Source organism: Corvus kubaryi, unplaced genomic scaffold (assembly GCF_017639235.1).
Source record: "Corvus kubaryi isolate FWS band 111438036 unplaced genomic scaffold, C.kubaryi_AGA036_p1.0 75, whole genome shotgun sequence".
In the NCBI taxonomy this organism is placed as follows: Eukaryota; Metazoa; Chordata; class Aves; order Passeriformes; family Corvidae; genus Corvus; species Corvus kubaryi.
In genome coordinates, this window is record NW_024582062.1 from 116371 (window position 1) to 131537 (window position 15167).

At 44.5% G+C, this 15167-nt stretch overlaps 1 long non-coding RNA gene across 1 annotated transcript; it reads right to left on the reverse strand.

Moving 5' to 3' along the window:
* Positions 1–1174: 1174 nt before the first annotated feature.
* Positions 1175–7222, reverse strand: LOC121675729. Its single transcript, XR_006020203.1, has 3 exons — positions 7155–7222; positions 5830–5832; positions 1175–1188 (listed from the first exon to the last, which is right to left on the reverse strand). It is a non-coding gene; the product is annotated as an uncharacterized LOC121675729 (long non-coding RNA).
* Between the last annotated feature and the right edge of the window lie 7945 nt (positions 7223–15167).

Genomic DNA, 15167 nt, shown 5'->3' on the forward strand with positions numbered 1-15167 from the left:
TGTAACAATAGGAATAAGGGGAAGGTTTATTAGCAATATCCCAGGAACTCAGAGTAGCTGAATAACTCATAAATCTTTCATTAATTTTACAAAAATGGGGGATGAAATCCTAAACACTCTAGATAGATATACAGAGAGATATATTTCTTTTGCCTGCTAATATCTTGGTAAATTATTATCTCTTGAAATTAAGAAACTAACTGGTTTGAGTTTTTATCATTTTCCTGCAGTCTGAGAATCTGTTGAACACTTTGTCTCTGAGTACTGTGATCTCCCTCAATAGAAGGAATGGAGAGGGAGAACATTTGAAATACTAAACAGCAGATTTGGCTGTGAAATTATTATTCTGAAGTGGAAATGGGATAAAACAGGTAAACACCATTGCACTCCAATTTACTGTGGAATCTCTGTGATTTCAGTTTGCAGTAAATAATGTGTTTTGTACTCCTTATTCCCTGGTAATGTCCCAGTAAAATGGCTCCAGGAAGCCAAATTTGCCTCCCAGAAAGGGAGAGATTGAGGGAGAGTAGCTGGAGCATACTTAAATGTGCATTTCTCTTTGTATCTGCATTCTTACGTTGCAGTTGTCATTGCAAAGAGGTCTGAACCAGATCTCTCAGTCCATGCTTAGAACCGAGTCCTCTGGTGGATGGGGTCCTGACCAGAAAGAGGGGATAGGCAATGAGGCAGGACAGGATAACTCAATGGAAACCACAGGCTGAGGGTTTAGTGGAGAACGGCCATTGAGGAAAGGAGGCTAGTTGGAGATTTGCAGGCCTAAGGAAAGTTCTGTCTTGTTCCACGTAGCTGTGTTTCATCCCCTCCTGGGAACCTCATCTGTTGGGAATGTTAGAGGATCAGGGACATGGATCATTGATAGAATTATGGGATCAATAAAAGAACTGTAGCAAGAGCCTGCAAGCAAAAGGCCTGTGTGAGAAAAACTCTCCATGAGAAAATCCCGGTGTGAAAAACAGGGTTGGGAACAAGAAGGGAGTTTGAGAAGGTACAGCTGTGGAGGTAAGACCCAGAGGGAGGAGGGTGAACTCTGAATTCTTTTAATCATAACATAACTGTAGAAGCTTGCCAATGTAAGTCCAATTATGTAGAAGCAGAAATTTGTTTTGATAAGTTTTAAGCCACTTAAGAGTTAACAAGCTGGTATACTATATAAGTGCCTCTGGATTGCTAATAAACGGAGCTTGCTTTTATCAACCACATTGGTTTTGGACTGCAATTTCTCTCCCCGCCAGAGTCCACAGACTTTTTTCAATTCCAACACTGATCCTCCTTGATTTTCATAGCTTTGCATGTGATTCCAAAAGTGTATCAGCCTCAAAGCCAGCTTCTTAGGAGTGTGTGAGGGCAAGTGGTCAAAAGTCAGCATGGAATGCAATTCAGCAGCCCTGTGGCACCCCCAACGGTTTGAGAACTTCCATCAAATCCTGGTCACACTGGAACTGTCCTCTCCTCATGTGCTTTTCACATCAATGTTACATGCAGTTATGAAGGGAGCCAGATATGCAGGGGAAAAAACTGCTTTATTCTTCTCTGACATCTTTTTGTTGGCCTCTGATGCTCAATTTTAACAAGTTCTGAGGGAAAGATTTGTGCTGGCAGCAGAGGAAGCCCAAGTGCTCTGCTGCTACAGATGATGAGAAAACAGTTTCCCTCAGGCTGCTCTGTCAGTATGGTTCAACCATATCCACAAGATCCTTTCTGCAACACTAGGAGACCAGCCCATTCTGTGTGTGACTGCTGAAAAGGCACTGCTCAAAAAGGATTAATTCCTGACAGATGTATCAGGAAGCTGGAGTGGGAGATCTGTCTCATTGCAGAGAGTCACCAGGACCTGTCTGGGTCTGGATATGGAGGCAGCCCTTTCTGAAGCTGCTAGGCCACGTTCCCGCATTTTCCTCTAGCCTTCTGCCTGGCTCCCCAGGTGACTGCACTGCCTGTGCCACACAGCAGCTCTTGTAGTTGCTGATTTCTTTAAGGAAATACCAATAGGCAGAAAGGCTTTTTATCCTAGTGTTGTTCAATCCCAGATCCCTTGTGTTCAGCACAAAGTAACTTGCATGCACTGTGAAGATTGGTTGGAGATAAGGCTTCAGTTACATCACTAGATGGAGCTCACAGCATAAGAAATACTTGATTTACAAGAGCCAAATGCTGTTACTGACTAAACTGTCTGGTTTAGAAGGGACTGGTGTGAGAGAGTGGCAAATTAACATGTGGGGAAAAGATGGAATGTGAAGTGAATGGAGTGGAGCATGGAGGGTGTAGCGGGTTTGGTTCTGTAACCAGGCAGAAACATCAATTTAGTGTAGTGGTTTGGCCCAAAATACTCATTACTGTTTATCTTCTGTGAGATAAGAATTAGGAGAAACGCAAAGCAGGCACCAACTTTGAAAGAATATAAAGATGTTTATTAACAGACCTAAAAGAAGGAAAAAAAAATTATACCATACCTTCAGAACTCTTCTCCTCCCCTCACCTTCCTCCCTTCTCCCACTGACAATGTAAAAAGACAACCCTTAAGATGTTCAGTCTGTTTACCACTTCCATAATAACCTTGTTCAGTCCATTTAGAAAGAGAAGTCTCTCTGCTCATGCCATGAAAACATTATCACAACGAGACAGCTGCCCACTTCCAAAAAACTTTGTTCAGTCCATTTAGGAAGCGGTCTCTCTGCTCGCATGTGAGTCCCTTCCCCCAACTTGCAGCTTTTCCCACAACTGCTTTTGAGGGTCCACTCTTGAAGTTTTTTGGGGTACAACTTTAAGGTTGAGCCGTTCAGAAACAAAAGTTCTCTTCACCCATCTCTGGGAGCATTTCATCTCTAAGAACAGAGGCCCTTCTCCTTCCCTGGGGGCAAAGGGTCTTCCTCATCTTCATCTTTAGGACTATCTCTGGGATCATCTCTAGGAACTGAGGTTTTCTCCTTTCCCATTTGGAACAAAAGTCCTCATCTCTTCCATCTCTCCCTGTCCAAACTTCTCATGAAATTACAGCTGCATCAGCATCTGCCTATCTCAGTGCAGGTGCTTTTGCTTACGAGTTGAACACTCCACCCCCCATATCTTCATGAAATTACAATGGGATACTCTGATATATCATAGCTTCACAACAGAATTTCAGCTTTAAGCATCTCCTCTTTCTCTTCCCTCAGGTTTTCAGCTCTTCACAGCAATAAAAGGGTTAATCTCACCTTGGCCTTGAAGCTGGAATGTGGCTTATCGAAGTGGAGAGGGGGGAGAGCCAAGCTGCTCCAGCTGCCCACAGCAAGGCAGTGGGGGGGGTTCCACGGATGGAACAGGGCCCATCGGCTCCAGGATGGCTGTGGCCCGGCCTGGCCTGGCCTGTGCAGGGCCTGGGCCGGGCCCACTGGCCCCTGCATGGGGCCCGCAGCCACCTATCCCAGCACCGGAAACGAGAGAGAGCTTGGGGGGGGAGTTTGCCTATTCTTAAGTGTGTATCACAGAGGCGGTCACAATTTTCAGTGGCTTAAAGAATTGTCCATATTCAAACTGGCTAACTGATAGGTTCTGTCAGGTCATGGGGAAAACTGTAAGCACTCCTTTGCGATAACATCACTTCCGAGACTCAGCTTGCTAACCTATGACAGAGGGTACTAAAGGATGGGGGATGAGGAAGCACAAAGTTGAGAGCTATTACTTTGGGGTTGCAATTCAGTGAGACACTGCTCTGAGGATCTGCTGTATCCCATATTTCTGGACAGTTTGGGCACCTGTCCTAAGAGTGTGTTGTGGGACTATTACTGGTAAGGACAACTGATACAGGACAATGACATCAAGCACAGGTGTATGTGAGCACATTGTCTCTTCAAGCACATGCCCATCACAGAATAAATATACAAATAGTCATCTGTTTGCATCAGTTTATTTTGGCCTTTCTTACACTCCAGGCAAGTTGCCTCACTGACATCACTGGGAGGAACACACTTTCTTTATGAGGGAGATTGATTCCTTTGTGTCCACTTTCTGTAACAATCCAATATTCTGTAACATTCTGATACCATCCAATCATACTAGGCAGGAGGGAAAGAAGTGTTATATTCCATTTCTGTCAGTATCAACATCAGAATCAATCAGAGAACTCATCATTTGTCAAGGCACAGAGGAAAAATAATTCCAAATGACAATTGTAACTAAGCAACCTAGCGTGACTAGTGAGCGGGAATGGAAATGAAATGAGTGAAACATTTTAGTAACTGATTTCAAGTAACAAATCTGTTAGATAAAAAAAAAATCTTGCTCTCTCCAGAGACGTTTTGCAAAAGAAGGAAGAGAAACTTGCTGAAAGTTATTTGTTGTGATTTGGATGGCTAGTAAACTGTTTGTGGCAGGGATCATCAGGGGCCTCAGGAGCCTCATTTTCTATGGTTGCATTGCATCAAGCACATGGACTACCCTCTGCCATTGTGAGTATGCATAAAAATACATTCAAAAAAAATAAAAATGGACTACAGCCAGATTAAGGTATTTCACAAATACCTTAGCATGTCTCGAGTCTCAGTATTACATGTTGGGGGTTGGTATAAGGCACTTGCATCATGATTAATGTTTAGCAAAATCTCCCACTCACTTATTAATGGATAGATCTTTCATGCTTGGTAATTGCATTGTTAATGCACTTCCAATACAAATGATGATGAAATGTCAATGTGAGCACCACCAGGACAATTGTGCCAAAGCTCAGCATCCTGATGGACTCTGCACAAAACCCAGCCCATGCCTGGTGATATGCGACTGGAGTTGGCTTCACATTTGAATAATATTGTCTTTGCTAGGTATAAATCAGGATGGAAACCTCATGGACCAAAATAATTTTTGTCATGCTTGAAATGACTCAAGCAGAATCATACAAAGGATTAATTTGTTCTTTTCTGCTATCTCTCAGCATCCCAGGGGCTTTAAAGCCAGCATGGGAGAGATGGTATCTCTTGCTGCCCTCATATCTCTTTGAAGTTGGCATCTTTCTTAAGTCTTGGGCATTAACATCCTCCTCCACAGGCAGACAGTGACAGCAGCAGCATGTAGTGGCTGTAGTATCATTCTTTAGTTTCTTCAGCAGAGTATAATGACTCTGCCGTATCACTGACACAGGGCGTTACTAATTATGATGGTTAATGGGTTTGATTTACTTAGAAAGAATAATGTGCAATAATTCTATTGTCAAAGCTGAAAATCTGGAGTTCCAGCTTCAGATCCTGTCAGTACTGTTGTTACAATCCTTTTTGTGCTAGGCAAAAGTGATTCAGAGATGTTATTTCCCATATGTTTTAGAATACAAGCTGCCTTGGGAATTTTCCTTTCCACTGATAAGCCTGCTTTGCCATAAAAAACGCTTTTAGGAAAAATCCTGCCTTACTTTTTCTTTAGTGTGCTTAAAATTTTCTGTAATGATGCTTCTATAAACAGTAAGAAATATTTATTATCTGTTGTGTGGAAGTAAAGGAATCTGCTGGGTTTTTTTGTAGTGGTAGGTGAGAGACAGCTCTTGGTAAAGAATATGAATGGCATTGGTTCATTTGAGGCTAGACAGGCCCTGCAGTGCTGTGTTTTCTGGCTCCCAGGCTACCTGGGACTGCCTAGTGCAGGTCTGCCTGTCTCCTAAGCTTGAAGGAGCAATTTTGGAAGGAATTGCTTACACCAGGGGAATTTCATGCTATCCCTGTTGATGTGCAGTTTGAAAAAATCATTACTATTGCTTGGAGTATCAAAGTCTCTAAAGATGGTTTGGGCTCCAGTTGAGCTGTCTCAAAGGTGGTATAGTTCCTGTACACCTCTGTGCTGGTTTATCACAGCCTGATTTTTTGGTGGTGGAGGGGGGAAGCCACAGAGGTGGCTTCTGTGAGAAGCTGCTAGAAACTTCCACTGTGTCCAACAGAGCCAATCTCCGATGGTTCTGAAGATGGACATGCTGCTGGCCCAATTAGAGAAGTTGGTAACACCTCTGTGATGACATATTTAAGAAGGAAATCAAAACCACGCACAGCTTTTTTTTTCCAAGGGGTGGCAAGGCACCACTGCCGGGACTATCCTGGTGCCAGGTGTGACCATGTGGCTGCGTGGGTGCTGTGATCTCAGCACAGCCCGTGACAAACTTTGCCTGCTGGGCTGTCTCTAGCCAGCCATGCCATGGGCAGAAGGGCAGGGGCAGCAGTGGCTTCTCCTTATTGGTGCCCCACATGAAGAGAGGTGTTGAATGGCACTGGTGCCACGGCGGCCACAACCACCCGCACGGTGGCAGCGGGGGCCACGTGGCCAGCGGCAAAAACATGGTGAGCGATTCCCCGACACGGAACCTAGATGAGATCAACTTCTCAGTGCTGCAAAATCTTGCAGAAATCTTTGAACTGGTGGAATTTGTGGGCAATGGTACTTACAAACAGCAGTTGTTTTCCTCCTAGTTGGAGAAAGAGGAGGAAGTGAGGACATGTGGAGGAAACCAGCATGGTGACAGCAAGGTCAGTAGAAAGAAAGAGGGGGAGGAGGTGTTCCAAATGTTGGAGTCGAGATTTCTCTGCAAGCCGTGGTGAGGACTATAATAAACAAACTCTCCCTGTAAATCTTGAAGTCCATGGGAGGATGCAGAGATCCACTCGCAGCCCGTGGGAAGAGGTGCTCACACCAGAGTGGTTGGATGCTAAAAAAAAGACACAAACAGAGAGAAAAGACCTTTGCTTCCAGAGATAGAGAAAGGGGGCCCTTGCTTCCAAACTAAACCAGCTTATCCTTAAAGACTACACCCCATGGACTAAATGATCCACACCATGCAGTTTTGGGAAGACTGTTTTGCCCATGGGCGGGACTCATGTAACAGCAGGTCGAGCGGGACGGCTATTCGTGAAATTAGAACCACGCTGGAGAAGCTCACGGAAAACTGTCTCCCATGGGAAGGACCCCATGGCATAGCAGAAAAAAGAGACTCCTTTCCCTAAGCAAACTGAAGAAAGATTTTGAGTGAAGAACTGACCAAAACCCTCACACCCTGTCTCCCTGCCCTGTCGGTGGGAAGGAGGGAGGGGCTGGGGGGGAAAAAGATGTTTTAAAGGCTTATTTTATTCCTCATTCTCCTCCTCTGACTCTGTTAATAATAAATTTCCTTTATGTCTTTAAGTTTGAACCTGTTTTGCCCTTAGAGTGTTTTCTCCTAATCCTTATCTCAGCTCATGAACCCTTCATTACGATTTTTGTGAGTATCTGATATTTTAATCAGTATCAAACCATGACAACCTCATATCTCTCTAGGACAACCTGGCTGCTTTTCCAGTTTCTTCCCACTACCTAGATTTGACTGGCTGTGATTTCCATGCACCAGTTAAGTTTCTTAGATCAGCAAGATCAGTTCTTTGCTCAGTAAGCAAGGTGGAAGAGGTCAGATACAGTGCAGCATTTTCTGTGATTCAGGAATCTTTATGTCTTTGTTGATTTAATTATGTCTTCTTGGGAGCAAGAAACATTCACCAGAGGTAAAATAATTTTTAAAATTCCACATTTCCTTTCCCAGCTGTCATTCTGAGATCCAGGGACTCTGTGCTTACAGCAGCTAAAAATAAGCTGTACTTAAACCCTAGTGACTATCATGATCTAGTGAGTCACACAGTCGACACAGCTTTAATCTGTATATCTCTGCTTCTCCAGGATCATATTTTGTGATCTATGCTCATGTCAGTACTTTGCATCAGGGTCTGGCAAAGAAATAGCTCACATGTCCATTGCACTGTCTGTTAAGCCTTAATGATGCCAAAGCACTAACAAATTAATTGTTCTGCAATTGAGGGAAAATTAAGGCAGGGAAATATTATCCAAAGCTTCCCAACTGACTGTTGACAGGAATAGCAGCATGGCCCCCTTAGGCATTGAATGCAGCTTTCTAGCTTAAACTTTGTCTAATCTGTGTGCACATGACATAGGTGTTTGACCTTTCTTACAAAATCTCCTCATAAGCTGCTGTCCAGAGCAGTTGTCCTTTAATATTGATGCACATGAATATCACAGTTGCTTGATCATGATCCTTGACAGGAGGGTGGTATTTTTCAGGTACACTTGAGGAAGGAAAACAAGAGTTATTTAAAATATTTAGCAAGGAGTTGTCAGAAATCTGTGATTTTTCCAGCCAAGCTCAAGTCTCACTGAAGCCTATATTTAGATTTTTCGAGCTTCAACAAGAGTTGTATGAAGCTGTTATGCTGCCAGCTGTGGTGTGGTGCTTAATGCATTTAAATAGATTGCATTTCTCCCCACTTCTTGCCCGTTGATGGACCAGTAGCAGAGGCTTGTCGAGGTGAAGGCTGTGTATCAGGTGTCTGATGTCCTCTGGAAAGCACCTCCACATTTTTTTCTCTGTTTTTAGGTAAAGTCTCTGAGGCATTGATACAGAAGAAACACAGTGCAGTGGAGCCCTGGTTTAATATGAGATCTTTAAGAATGCTGTAATATCCAAGGAGATATTTCATGGCAGAAAAGAGGACAATGTTGAATTCTATGTGATTACCTACTGGCTCAGCTGTTATTCAAGTATCCATTAAATCTGTCTCCCCTCAAATGAAGCAGAATCTTCACCATCCTTTCCCTCATGCTCCACTGAAAGAGTTAATAGATAATGTTCCTGTTTAAAGTCCTGCCAGGATATTTTTAATTACCTGCATTGTTTTATTACATGATGGTGGTATTTGCTCCATTAGGTTATTGGCATCTTTGCAGGAAGTAAATAAACCTACTGGCATCCATCAGGCTGAGTAATTACAGAGAGCTTGTTTATTTTTTACAGGTTTCCTGATCAATACTGGCACTAGCTCTGCAGACTGGGCTCCAAGCCTGCCTGCTCATGCAGCCAGTTTATCCTGCTGCCTTAGCAGTCAGCTATTTGGGAGATGATGAGGGTTTGATCATCCTGAAAAAACAGGAGTGGGAGAGATGAATGCTACAGGCTCATCCCCAAGAGCCTAGGCACAGGCAGTGAATGCCCAGACTGTGCCCTGCTCTCTTCCTGTAGGATTTTACATCTTTTGGAATCTAGACTTTGTACCACAGGGAGCTGGGAGGTGCCTTTGTCTGGTTGTGTTTATTGGTATCTGTGGCTATCTATTCAGTGAAGCCTCCTGGGCCAAATGTGTTTCATGTGCACTCCCCATTATAGGAGACCGGGTCCACTCACCAAGCTCCTGCCTTTCAGGTCTATGTTTAGAAAAAAAACCTGAAAAATGAGAGCCCAAGTGTATTCCTCTTCATCTCCTCAGCCTCATATGCTCAATTATACTTGTCCAAATCAGATGTGAAATGCTGACTAGCAGAAGGGGATTTTGTATTTTAGTAGAAATAAGGTGCAAAGTGGGAACAGCCTAATCCAAGGCATGGACACAATGTCACTCTGTTTTTCAATCCTTGCAGTGCATTGCTGGGGATTTGTGCCAGCCAGCCATCTTTAGCAGTGAAATAATTCAATTGATGCCTTGAAGTGACTACCTAAAAACAGAGGCTAGACAAAAATAAGAGAACAAAAGTAGGTATTTATTTGAAGGGCCTTCAAAGTTACACCCTGGGCAGTCAAAAGGCTACAAGGGACTCCACCCAAAATGGACGCTGGGTCACGGGTTCTTCACACTTTTATAAGTTTGGTCCATTTGCATATCAGGGTTAATTCTCCAATTATAACTTTAGTTCATGATGTAATTACCCCAAGTTTGCCCACCCCCCAAAGGCTTTAGTTTACACTTTTTGGGGCCTGGGACAATCAAGGTATCCTTGAAGAGCAAACCTAGGCAGGTGTTCTTATGTCTAACCAGCACGAGAGAACAGTAATTAATGGGCCACACGAAACTTCAGAGTTACACACTAGGCAGTACAGGATTTGAAAAATATAAAAGTTAAAACCTAAGGCATCACAATGACAGACCAAATGCATCCTTAGGAGTGGAAGAAATAGACATCATCATGGTAGAAGTGGCATGTTGTGTGTATGCACTCCTTTAATGGCTTGTTGATACAAATGCTCCAGAGTGGGTCACTGCTGGGTTGTGGAGACTAACAGAAGACCCTATTCAGAAGGAGATGGAAGAAGCTAGGGACAGCAGAAGGTTCTGACTCCTCTTCTAGTGAGGGTAGAAAGGGAAGGACCAGACATTGAACTAAGTGGTTTCCATGGTAGAAAGAAACAACTAACGCAACCAGGGGCTTGTCACCACAAGCCCCGGCGTGCCCTCAGGCAGAGGGGACGCAGCGTTAGCCTCTACAGCATCCTTGCTGGATGGCTCAGTGGAAATAGTGTGAGATGGATGTGTGCGCTGGCTCCTCCTCAGAGGAAGCACGTCGGGCAGCCGATGATCAGGCTCGCATTAGCCCGGAGGCAAAGAAGGCGGGAGGGGCTTCTGGTGTGAGTTCCAACAGGTTTATTTGCAGGAGGGACCAGAGACCAGCAAAAAGCGCCGAGGAGACGCGGGCTAGCCCCCTTTATGGGGGGGGGGGGAGTAAGGCAGGGAAAGGGAAAACAACCAATGGGGTACAAGCAGAGGGGAGGATACAATTTTTCAGAACAAATGGGGAAAACAGGGAGGCAGGAGTCGTAACAGGGAACCAATTAATAACTACAAAAGGGAGAACTTTCTGGAACAGGGGGAGGTAATTTAGGGTTGGGAGCCACCCAGGGGGAGGTAACCTAGACCGCAGTGATCTCTTCTGGTGACTGACATTTGATGGTTTCAGCCCGAGAGCAGGCTGAGCCACCCCAACAAACAACTTCTGTGTGCAGAGACAGAACCTCTTCCATCTGTGTTAAGAGTTTAACTGGCAGGTCTTGGACTGTGTAGCCTGACCTGCAGTTGGAATGTGTTCATTACAGGAGAGCACAGTGTCATCACTGTTTGAGCAGAGAGATGTGGTATAGCCTAATAACAATGATTTCCTGGAGAGAAAGGAAGATGCAGTGAGCTCTGAAAGGAGATGGGGAGACCGAGCAAGGATAGCAAAGAGAATAAATCATATAAATTGCAGTGCTTTAACCCTCCTCTCCAAGGTGTGATGAGGCTGATGCCCTGATACAGGAACATATCTGTGGAGATAACTACGAAAAGTCATATATTCCCTCTCTCAGTGGCTGCCTCCTTTCCTCCCCACAATGAGAGCCTATGGGAAGTGGAACAAGGCCTTATGTGCTGACTTGCTGATGAAAAGTGCTGTGTCTTGGAAAGTTAGAGCAAAGGTTCATAAATGAATCCAGAAGGTGTAGGAACTCAGCTTGATGGCTGATTGATATTCAATTCTGGTGCAAAGAGCTTAACAAAAAACTTACTAATTTCTCCTTCCACAAAGAGCAGGAGTGCAACAGTAATCACATTATCAAGTCATAAAAATAAAAAAGTGTCCATTGAAAATAGATGTTAAGACTCTGGAGGGTTCAGCAGGGGAAGATTGTATTAAGATAAAGTAGATTGTAACACCGGTGGACATTAAAGGTTGTCATTGTATGGTAAATCGCATCAGGAAGCCACAATAGCTGCTCTTTACATAGTCAGGGATAGAACACTCTGATACAGCACTCGATTTATTCTCTGTCCCTATTACACCATCACTAGCAAACATGTAGGTAGAAAGAGGAGAGGAAGAAGGGAGAGACTTACGAGCTAGACTGGAGTCTGAGCTGCGGTTTTGGGAAAGTTGGGTGGGACTGGGGTGATGCCAGACACATTCTTCCCTTCCCCTTCTGCCAGATGCTGGGGCTCTGCACGTCCTGCATTGCAGAAGTGCGGATTGAAGCCTTCCCCAAAACACTTCTCTCCTGTGGGGTAGCAGTAATGATCTGAGTAAGATCCACATGGTTCTGGAGCTGTATGTCCCATAGGGAGCATCTTGTGCTCCCTTCGCTCCCTTCGCTGATGGAGACTGCCAGCTGGGCTCCTCCACTATGCAGACTGTCTTACTGCCCCCACAAAGACAGCATCCCAGCAGCAGTCGTCAGTCCCAAATATGTGTACAGCCAGCCTGGAACATTCCCCAACCTAATCCATAGCATCCCAAAAGTGTCCCGAGCACACCTGCATACCTCTCAGCTGTCCAAACACTTCTGAAACTTGCCCTCTCCCTTCTCTGCCAAAAGTAAATTGCCAAAATCTCTTTATTCCTTTCTTAGCAGTTACAATCCAGGAACAATGCAAGAACCTATTTAAATCTGCCAGACATCTCCTGATGGGACTTTGCACATTACATAGCTTGAGCAAAGTCCTTTCAATGTTGGAAGTACATTGGTAAATGCCAGGACAAGGGCTACTGTCTCTCTCCTCCCCAGCCAGTGCTTTAGGTACATCTTCCCAGGAGTGTGACCCAATTCCATCTCAGATACGGATTAAACTAATGCCAAAAATCACCTTCATTCCCATTTTGCAGCTGAGTGCTTTCAAACTTCTGCTTATCATAGTTCTGTATCCTTGACAGATACGCAGTTGAAAGTTACTTTGTATTCTGCCCCAGATCTAAAGTGTTTACCAGATAGCCTTACCAGCAAGAGGTGGGAAAATTCAGACAGGTCCTGTGATTTTCTTTTGTACAGACACTACTGACACCTGCAAAAAGGTCTTTTGCTAGTGCAGCTTGTGTGGTTTTGCACATGGTTTAACTGTAGCAGCACTGAATTCCTCCTAATCATCAGAGAAGCACTGTACCTTCTAGGAGCCTTGGCAAAGGTTGGAGCACCGTTGTCTTCCTTGCACTGTCACCATCAGAAGTGTCCTGGACACCCAAGGTGTTGTCCTATTAAACTCTATGACTGACAGCAAGGTCTGTTAGAATCTCAGACTGATCCTCAAGTGAGGCAAGAGCATAACAGCCTTGGCTTTTTTGTGGTGCAGTTACATTAAAAACTTTTCCCCAAAACACCTTTTTTTTTCATCTTGCTTTTTCAGATCAAGCAAATGGTGTTTTCACAGTTCTCCCTCCAAACATTGTTTGGTATGGAAAGCTGTATGGAAGCCGTATATCTCTCCACCTTTGCTAAACTTGAACAAATGTCTCTTGTATAAGTGTGCTTCTACAACTAAAATGTATGTTTTCTTCTGGTCTTAGCACTCTCTCTAGTTCCAGGTGAAGAGTCAGTATGCTGGTTTCATTAGTGTTTCTGAGTATTATGATCCTGAGAAATGAAGGCAAAGGCATATAAAGTTGTTGGGGTTTTAAGAGGTCTAGTTTTTTTTCTGTTAAAGGAATTTTTCCCCCCATACTGTTACTAAGATGACAAATCGCTGGATACTTAAGAAAACAAAGAGCTACCCACTGAGGGTGGGGTGTGCCTGGCTACTCTTTTCTCTCACCTGGGTGTGGGGTCAGTTCAGTCTCGGTGTTTGGGGAGAGAGGAGCAGCTGGTTCTTTTTTCGGCTGCTTTTCTTTCCACTGGAAACAACACCGGGATCCCAAAGCCACCTTCCCTGCCCCGCTGGAGGCCGGGCTGTGGCCGCCCTGCCCTGACGTTGCTTCGAGCCTTCGCTACGTTGTAGCCGTGCTCGCCCTACCTGCCCCAACCTCCGGGGGATTCCCCGCTTGGATACATCACATCTGCCACCCGGGATTTTTGTTTGTCCCTGCCTCTCCAACCTGCCGTTCCAGCCCGCCGTTCCAGCCTGCTGTTCCCGAGGGTCCGGCCAGGGGTTTGTGAAGCCTTTGTTCCATCCTTCTCCAGGACCCCAGACCACCGGTGCCGCGTGCTCCCCAAGCTCGCTCCGGAGCGCCACCTGCAGCCGCGGGGAAACCATCGCACCTGCCCCGCTCACCGGGAGCCACCAGCGCCCCTGCCGGCTGCGAGCAGAACTGCACCCGAGGGGAAAGGGCCTGACAGCCGAGAAGGCTGGCACTGGGTTTGTGATTGTTTGCTGTTACTGCCATAGTTATTGTTGTTTGTTTGACTGGTTATATATATATAATAGTAAAGAACTGTTATTCCTATTTCCCACATCTTTGCCTAAAAGCCCTTGATTTCAAAATTATAATAACTTGGAGGGAAAGGGGTTACATCTGCCATTCCAAGGGAGGCTTCTGCCTTCCTTAGCAGACACCTGTCTTTCAAACCAAGACAAAAGTATAATAGGCTTTTGCTAAGATGAATGTTAGCTTGTGTAGATTAACAGAGTAAGTTGTTTTACCACCTAATATGCACATTTAGAAACAATTTTAGAGTGTGAAAACATTTAAAAGGAATGCTAATTTTAAGCTGAGGGAAGTATGTTTGTTTGGAGAATAAGAAAGCCAGGATTGACCAGGTAAGTGAACTGAGTTAATTCTGATTCTTCTGGTTCAGCTGCATTGCTCTGTTAAAGTATTTCAGATATTTTGCCTGTTACACTGCTTTATGAGCTCTCATGTGGTGGAGGGGGAAGAGAAATAAGACTCAGCTTTGCTAAAGGATGTCAAGGGACATAACAAGAAGAATAGAATGAAAACTGAACAGCAGCCAAAGAGCTGGAATGAGGATAGAATAGCAGGCTGCATATTGCAAACAAGCCACTATGATGCATGATTTCAGCTAACTTGCTAAGGCATAGTTTCCCAAAGAACAGCCTGGATTCTTCCAAGTATTACCGCAGGCCTAGGCCCTAGGGTATATCACTGTGTCCCGCAGCCATAGGGAAGAGGAGGAGAGAAGATCCAGCAGGCAGGAATAGTGCAGCAAGATGGATTTATTTAATTATTTTACAAACTCTTTTATAGCCTTTTTTTCTTCATAGTCTAATTGGACAAGGATCAGCCACCCCTTGGGGGTGATTGGCTAAAGTCCTAAAACATCCACTGTCAAAATATTTTCCTACTGTACCATAAACAAGACTTTTCAAGGTTGCAGGTGGTTTGGTTGTTTACATAACTCTGTCACCTCTTCTGTGAGAGAAAAAAGTCTCTCACGGACTTAGAAACTAGCAAGAAAATCCTTGCTAGTAGCATTTTTGTATCTACACCCAAGTGCTGAGCTGTGTTCAAAATCTGAAGCCTGTTGTGGGCACTGAGTCTGTTTGCATGTTCCGCCAAAATCATACTGCCCCTTCTGTTAGAAGCAGAAGAATGTTAGGGAAAACCTGACTCTCAGTTTGCCCTGGTACTTCTTTTCCCAAATATTTAAGTAGGTGCATTTTGCTGGTACAGAGGTTTCTTGAAGTAATTCAAAG